The sequence below is a fragment of the Belonocnema kinseyi genome, chromosome 1 (genome assembly GCF_010883055.1).
Source record: "Belonocnema kinseyi isolate 2016_QV_RU_SX_M_011 chromosome 1, B_treatae_v1, whole genome shotgun sequence".
Lineage (NCBI taxonomy): Eukaryota > Metazoa > Arthropoda > Insecta > Hymenoptera > Cynipidae > Belonocnema > Belonocnema kinseyi.
Window position 1 is genome coordinate 21,329,687 of NC_046657.1, and position 7,987 is coordinate 21,337,673.

Consider the following 7,987-nt stretch of genomic DNA (forward strand, 5'->3'; position numbering starts at 1 on the left):
GAAAAGACGATTTATCAAAAAATTTAATGATTTTCCATCCAACAAGTTAAATTTTCAACTAAAAATATAAATTTCCAACCCAAGAGTTTAATTTTCAACTAAAACGATGATTGTTCAACTGCAATAGTTGAATTTTCAAACAAAAAAATGAACTTTTAACTAAAATTATGATTCTTTAACGGGAATGGTTGAGTTTGCAACGAAAAAGATCAATTTTGAACTTAAAATTAAAATATTTAAATGGAATAGTTGAATTTTTAAGCCAGAAGGTTCATTTAAAAAAAGAAGAATACTTTTTTAAAGTAAAAGACATTTTTTCAACAAATTACATGAATTTTCAACCAAAAAGTTTAATTCTCAATTAAAAAAGAACCATTTTCAACCAAAAATGGATGTAGTTAAATTTTCGTTCAAGGAAAAAAGATAAGTTTTTAACTAAACAGTTTAATTTTCAACTAAAAAAGAACAATTTTGAACAAAAAATTGAATGGTTAAATCTTCAGTCAAAACAAAAAAATAATAAACAAACAAGTGAAAAAAGTTTGTTAAAAAAAATGGTTGAATTTTCAACCGAAGTGATGAATCTAAAACTAGAATAGTTAAATTTTCAACCAAAAGAGGTGAGTTTTCCATCAAAAAGATTAATTTTCTACCAGAAAAGACGATTTTTCAATAAATTATATGATTTTTGACACAAATAATTTAATTTGCAATTAAACAATATTATTATTGCACCAAAAATGGAATAATAAAATTTTACATTAAAAAAATTAATGATCAACCAAGTAAAAAATATTCTCAACAAAATAGAGAAATTTTCAACCAAAGTGGTGAATTTTTAACCAAAAATATGAATTTTTAAGTAAAATGATAAATCGTCAACTGGAAACTGGAAAAGGTATCTTTTCAAACAAGATTACTTCTTCAACAAAAAATAAGTTTGTTCATAAAATTATATGAATTTTAAACCAAATAGATGAATTTTTAACTAAAAAGATAAGTTTTCAATCAAACAGATTAATCTTCAACTAAAAAAGAATAATTTTCAACAAAAAATTTAATAGTTAAATTTTCAGTTAAAAAAATTAAGTATCAACCAAGAAGAAAACGATTTTACACAAAGTTAAATTTTCAACGGAAATGGCAACTTTACCTAAAATAAATTAGTCTTCCCCTGGAATGTTTGAATAAAAAAAACGGTACACTTTTAACTTAAAATTATGAATATTAAACTCAAATAGTTGAATTTTCAACCAAAGAAAATTAATTCTCAAGCAAACAATATTTTATAAAAAATGATAAAAGTTTCTACCAGAGATGAATTTTTAAGCCAGAAAGAATACTTTTCAAAAATTATATTTTAATTTTGAACGAAAAAAGATTCTAATTAAAGTTTTAACAGCAAAATATAAATTTTCAATCAAAAGTGAATTTTCTTCCCAAAAAGATGAATTGTTAACGAAAATCGATGCCTTTTTAACAAAATTGTTGAATTTTTAAAATTAAATAAGTATATTTTTAAATAGAAACTATAATTGTCAGGAGGAAGTAACTGAAAAAAAAAACATAAATAGAAATACATATAAGGAAAAGAAGTTATTGGCAAGAATATTATATCAGGGTGGGCGCAAAACGTAATTTTCAAAATTGTCCCTGACCAAGTTGCTATTCCAAATTTTATTTGAAGAATTTTTTCATTCTTTGTTCTTTTTTTTTATTTGAAATTTTAATTGTTCAACTTTTGGTTGAAAATTTATAGTTTATGGTGGAACATTTAATTATACGTTTGAAATCTGCAGGTTGAAAATTCGTCTTTTTGCTTTAAAATTCAATTATTTGCTTGTAAGTAAATTTTGGTTATAGCTTGGTTAAAACTGATTTTTTTTTAATTCGACGATTAGTTGATAATGTTTTTTTTAACTAATTAATTAATTAATTTTTATTTTGTTTTGGCTTGAAAGTTTACTAATTTGAAGACTGTTCATTTTCTTTCTTGACTAAAAAATGTGTATTAGTTAAAAATTCATTTTTTTTGTTGAGAATGTAACTGTTTTAGGATGAAATATAATCCGTTTTGTTTAAAAAATCGATTATTTGGCTAAAAATTCAATTATTTGGTTGAATATTCAATTGTTTATGGTTAAAGTTTAATCTTTTTTATTTGAAAATTTAACCACTTTGTTAAAAATATAATTATTGTATTGAAAATTGAATTATTTTGTTAAAAAGTCACCTCTTTTGCTCGAAAAATCAACTATTTTATTGAAAATTAGGTTTTGCGTCCACCCTGAAATAATAAAATTTAATAAAATTATCACAAATAATTCTTAAAATAACTAAATTTTACGTTTTTAAACAATATTACTTGCCAAAGTAGAAAATAAATTAGAAATCATCGGCGATCAATGACGTTTTCTGCCAGACTTTCACCGCGACATAAATTTGTTATAGGAATAGTAGTAATATTTGCTAACATAACAGTTTGTGCAATAAATTTCGAGAAATGACAATACATTATAATTAATGAATGCGGATAATATTCTTATTTTCTCTAAAATGTACCCATTTATTTATTTTTCTAAACTTTTCATTAAATAATAAAAGAAAAGTAATATTATTTCTCATTTTTTTTTCCACTGGCAATTATTGAATTCCTGATCTCCGTGATAATCGGAGACCGTGGAGAATGAGTAATTGATGTTTTGATCGCACAATTTGTCTGTCAATATTGGAACACGATTTAAAAGTAATTCCTGGCAATGTAATGGCCCCAGGTCGCTGCGGGGGTCGGCCTTCACTCCCTGGGGGTCTGTGGAAGGTTAGGAAGCCGGAATTCGACCCTCGTCTACTTAGGCCCCAATAAAAGGCACGAACTCACGTTTTTTTTTAAAGACAGGAAGCAACCGAATATCTATTTTAATCCCTGCTATATTTTTAGAAGTGTCTAGCAGTTTTTTGATGACTCAGTCAGATGCAATGAGTTCGGATTTTTTTTTTTTTTCGAGATTCAAGAAAGATTTATTGGTTAACAATTCATCTATTCGAGTTGTATTTTAGCCAAAAATGTAATATTGCAATTTTTAGGTATTTTTTGAGACGGGGAAAACCGGTAAATGACAGGGAATTTATTTTTTGACCAGGAATTTTTTTTCTTTTTTAAAAATGTGTTCAAGTTTGATTTCAACCGTTTTTTTTTTTTTAAATAATTACTTCATATATCCTGTTCAATAATGCTATCATTTAGTTTGCAATGCGTATTTCGAAAATCTTTTGCTTACAAAATTTGCCATTTTAGATTCTTTTTGTTAAGCTTACATTTTTAATTGAAAGAATTTTTCATTACTTGCTTGAAGACTTGAACAATTAAACGTTAAAAGCGTTTGACGTTGAAAAATTTGGATAAAAACCAGTTTTATTTTATCGACTCTACATATAAATAAAGAAATTTTAATGGATCTGTACTTTAAGTATTAAAAAGTGAACAATAAATGATTTGACAAAACGATTTTAAATTCGTTCAAAATTGAAGAATTTCCCGATTTTAACGGAAAATATTTAATTTGTAAATGAAATTGTTGAATTTTAATGTATAAATAAAAATTGAACACTTATTATTTGTAGAAAAAAATGGACTATTTCTTCTACAAATAATACGTGTTCAACTTTTATTTATACGTCAAAGCTTTAAGGATTTTGTTTTAAAAATGTGCAGGATTTTCTAAAAATTGTATAGGAAAAATTCAGTTCAATTTAAAAGATAAAAATTTCAATAATAATTTTAAATTAAAAAAGTTTTTAAATTTAACTTCTGATTTAAGAAATGTTCAGTTAAAAAAAATTTCAATTTTGTAATGTTTAATGTTTCTAATTTAAAATTCCTTAAAAAAGTATAATTTTGAAAATTTTAAAGTTCATTGGTTGATTTTTTAATTTAGATGATTGAAAATGATAACGTGGATTTATATTTTGGCAACTGAATCTGAATCTTTAAAAATTATAGTTTATAAAAGTTAAAGATTTTAAAGTTGGCAGCTTTAAATTTTAATTTAATTTTTGATATAATTTTAATTGTTTAATTTTTTTATTTAAAGTTTTTCTATTAAAAAATGTTATTATTTTATACGTATAAATTATTGAACATTTGAATAGAAATTTTTTTAATTAAAAAACTTTCAAACTTCAATTTAAAAGTTAAAAATTCAACAGATGCATTTTGAGTGCTTTAATTTGTAGTTTATTTTTTATTATTTAAAATAGAAAAATAGTTAGCATTAGAGTTTTAATTTTTTAATTTTATTGACCGAGACAAATTTTTACGAACGGGGAAAAAACCGGGAATTTATTTCTTCGATTAAAACGGTCACTCTTATTTTTTTAAATTGTAATATTAAATTGAATAAAAATGTTTCCTTATTTGTAAAAGTAGCTTGATATTACATTATTAAACTTTTTTGTGAAGAATTCGATTTTTTAAATAAAATTGAACTATTTTATTTTTGGTTGAAAATTTGTTTCTCCTTTTTTTAGTTGTTATTTTTGTCTCTAAAGAGCCGAAAATTAAGGTAATTTGAAAGTCTGTTGTTTAATTAAAATTTTTTTCATGTTTTTTTAGCATAACAAATTTTTTCGTAAGAAATTTTATTTCTGTTCGATGTTAAAGTAAAAATTAATATTTTGTTTAAATCAAATTTCAACTATTTGGCTGAAAATTGACATTTATTACTTAAAAATTCAACTATTTGTTTAAAAATTTATGTACTTTTTGGAAAATTCTTCTTTTTTTATAAAAATCTCAACTATCCCAGTTGAAGATTCATCATTTTAGTTGAAAATTCATCAGTTTGATTGAAAATTAATTTCTGTAACTGAAAATTCAACTGTTTCATTTTTAGTTGCAAATTAATCTTTCTTCGTTCAAAATTCAAGAAGTAGAATGAAAATTTGTATTTTTTAATAGAAAATTTAACTATAATGTTGAAAATACACCTATTTTGTTAGAAACTAGATTTTTTGTATAGTAAATGATCTTTTTTTTTTAAAGTTAATCTCCTTGTCTAAAAATTCTTCTTGTGTATTGAAAATTCACCTTTAGGTAGGAAAACATTACTTGATTAAAAGTTAAACTCTCTTGTTAAACATTATTTTAACTTTTAATTATTCGATAATAATATTTGACTTGAAAATTTCTTTTTTTTTCGTAGGAATCAATGTTCTTGGTTGAAAATTCATCTTTTTGGTCAAAAATTCAATTACATATTTCGTTTAAATATTCATCATCTTAGTTGAAAACTGATCTTTCTGGATTGAAATTCAACTATTCCAATCAGATATTTATAATTTCAGTTGAAATTTAATTACTTTGTTTGAAAATGTAACTTTTTTAAATTAGTTTTTTTTGTCGAATGTGATTTTTTTAACTTAAAATTTAACTAATTACACTAGAACATTGAATTATTATATTAATAATTAAATTAAAAATTCAATAATAATTATATTAATTATTTTTATATTCAATAATTTTAATTAAAACTTCATTGCTTGGGTTGAAAAATGAGCTATTTAATTGAAAAATTGCTTTATCTTTCCATGAAAAGGAATTCTTTATCCGAAAATTTAACTATTTTGTTGAAAACTTGTTGCTTTTTTTGTTGAAAAATTTTTTTTTAATGAAAATGTCACAATTTACCAATTAAATATTCCATAATATTAATTAAAAACTAATTTCTTTGGTTAAACATTCATTTTTTGACTAAAAATTCAATTATTACATATGATCTTTTGCAGTTGAAAATTCGTCTTTTTTCGTAGAAATTAATTAAGATTATTTAAGAACTAAATTTTTTTTGGTGCACAATTTTCATCCATTCATATATTGTCGTATCTTGCATCGTTTGACCGAAAAATGGAATTTTTTATTTTTCATTTTTTTTGTGCTGTCAAAATTTGAATTCGAAATTTTTTGAACAAATTCAAAAAGTTGTTATGATAATGTTGTAGGTCTTTCAAAAAGAAACATTTTTCTTTTCTTGACTTTTTTTATATCGTGTTTATTTAATATCGATTTATTTAATAATCGAGTTTATTTAGCTTAAAATTTTCATCCTACGTATATTTTTTTGAGTTTTCTAAGTGCTATAACTACGAAAGGTCGTACAGAGAATTTTTAAATTTTAGTTTTTTTAGTAAAGAAAGAAAAACAATCAACCAAATGAAATTATTGAATTTTCAAGCGAAGAAGACGAATTTTCTACCAAAAGAGGAATTTTTAATTAAGAACGATTTTTGAGTTATGAAAGAAGAAAAAATTGAATAAAAAAAAAAAGAAATTAAAAAAAAGAGTGTTGAAAAGGTTGAACTTTTATTTAAGGATGTTAATTTTTAACTAAAAAAAAAAAGAAACTTTTATCAAGAAATATTTTTTAGTTATGAAAGAAAAAAATGTAACCAAATTATTTAATTTTAAAGCCAAGAAGATGCTTTTTTTTACCAAAAAAAGAGGAATTATAAAAAAATACGCATGAATTTTCAATCAAATAGTTACATTTTCAACAAAAGATAGAATAGTTGGTATTTCCACAACAAGAAAAAATTCAAGCATAGTTCAGTGCCCAACTAAATAAAATTAATGATCTACTCAATAATATGATTTTTTAAAACAAAATGCATAGATTTTAAAATAAAAAAGATAAATTTTCAACTAAAAATGGACAATTTAAATTTATCAAGATAAACATTAATTTTCAAGAAACAGTTGAAGTTCTGCCCAAAACTGATGACTTGTTAACAAAATAGTTGGATTTTTAAAAAAAAATAATTAAATTTTCAACTCTTACTTGAATTTTGAAACTGCTACTTTAATTGTATATTTTTAAAGATGAATTGTCAACACAATATGTTGTTGAATTTTGATATAGAAAATATTTTGAACATTAAATAGTTAAATTTCCAACCGAATATTAAAATTTTCAAGCCAGAAAGATTAATTTTAAAACCAAACAGGCGAATTTTTAACCAAGAAGATCAATTCCCAACCAAAAAAGACAAAACAAGTTAATTTGTATAACCAAATAATATAACTTTTTACGATATTCTTGAATTTTTGATACAGAAAGTTTTTTTAGTAAAAAAAAAAAGGAAACCAAAAGTTAAATGAAATTGTTGAATTTTCAAACCAATAAGAAGAATTGTTTACTAAAAGAGGAATTTTCAATCAAATAGTTTAATTTTTAAAATGACAAGACCGATTTTTAATTAAGAACATAAATTAGTCAAATAACTATTTGGTTGCAAATCTCATATAAATATTTATTACGACTAAATTATGTCATATGATCACACATTTCCTGAGAAATATTCTTCTCTTTTTTAGAGAACTGTTGAAAACCATGAATTATGTATCAGCAGCTATTAAAAAATAACTTTGTAATGTTCCTGTCAATCTAATATGATAAATACTTTACAAACACTACGATCTAGTAAAGCCCGATTGACGCGAGTTTGATTAAAGCCGTCTTTTACACTCCTAAAAGCCATGTGTACCGGAATTCCTCGAAGAATGTTAGCTTTTTAGACCTAGTGCATCTCTTGTTGGCGCGAACCCCATATTAATTGGTATTAACCCTCGAAGGCACCACATCACCCAAAATTCCCTGAAGAATGTTCCTCCAGTTCCATTTATTCGACCTAGTGCACTTTCATGAAAATATCTATCGTTGATTTCAGGGTGTTGTTAAACAAATATTAATGGAATTTTGATGAATTACGTATCTGCAGCTAACAAAAAATAACTTCCTAATATTTCCGTCAATATTAGATGATAAATACTTGATAAATATTATGATATAGTGAAGCCCAATTGACGCGAGTCTGATTAATGCCTTATTCATTATTTCTGAAAACTATGTGAGCAGAAATTCCTCGAAGAATGTTAGCTTTTTAGACCTAGTGCATCCCTTGTTGGCGCGAACCCCATATTAATTGGTATTAA

The 7,987-nt window shown here is 23.7% G+C and overlaps 1 protein-coding gene across 2 annotated transcripts in view; it reads left to right on the forward strand.

The window, feature by feature from the left end:
• Window positions 1-7,987, forward strand: part of LOC117182489 (histone acetyltransferase KAT6B) — an 80,895-nt gene that overhangs the window by 12,444 nt on the left and 60,464 nt on the right. The gene's annotated exons all lie outside the window — the stretch shown is intronic.